Source organism: Myotis davidii, unplaced genomic scaffold (assembly GCF_000327345.1).
Source record: "Myotis davidii unplaced genomic scaffold, ASM32734v1 scaffold762, whole genome shotgun sequence".
Lineage (NCBI taxonomy): Eukaryota > Metazoa > Chordata > Mammalia > Chiroptera > Vespertilionidae > Myotis > Myotis davidii.
In genome coordinates this window covers 2,612,166-2,612,671 of record NW_006293699.1, presented here as the reverse complement: position 1 = coordinate 2,612,671, position 506 = coordinate 2,612,166, and positions in this window count along the sequence as shown.

Sequence of the window (506 nt, the reverse complement as noted above, 5' to 3'; positions counted from 1 at the left end):
AAAGGAATGAAGAATTAATTCTGGGCCGAAGCAGCGTCTTTATCCTGAGAAGGCATCGATCACGGGGATGGCAACTTTACGCGAAGCACGGAACGCCCCACGGTGGGCAGGGGAGGGCCAGCCTGGAATCCCCGAGGCTGGTTTCTAGAGCAGTAACGGCCTTCGCCCTGGCTCTGGCTTACGCTCTGGTTTGGGGGAAGCACGTCTAGTGACTCTGAGTCCAGGGAGTTACCACTCGGTGCCTGGCCACCTCTGCTCAGAGCAGATCCTTGCAGAGTGCATCCTTCTTGCTGAGATTCTTCGCGAGGGATGGGCAGCCTTTCTGTCCGTTCTTCCCATGGTTCCGATACATTCATCTTGGCCAAACTTTGAAATCGCAAAATGAAATCCTGGTTAAAGAAAGAGGGTCAGAAATGGACATACAGGACCAACTCTTCAGTCAAAGGCGACGGCCTGGTGCAGGGCTGCTGGTGATTTCGCATCCGGATGCTCTGAAGGTCGCGGAC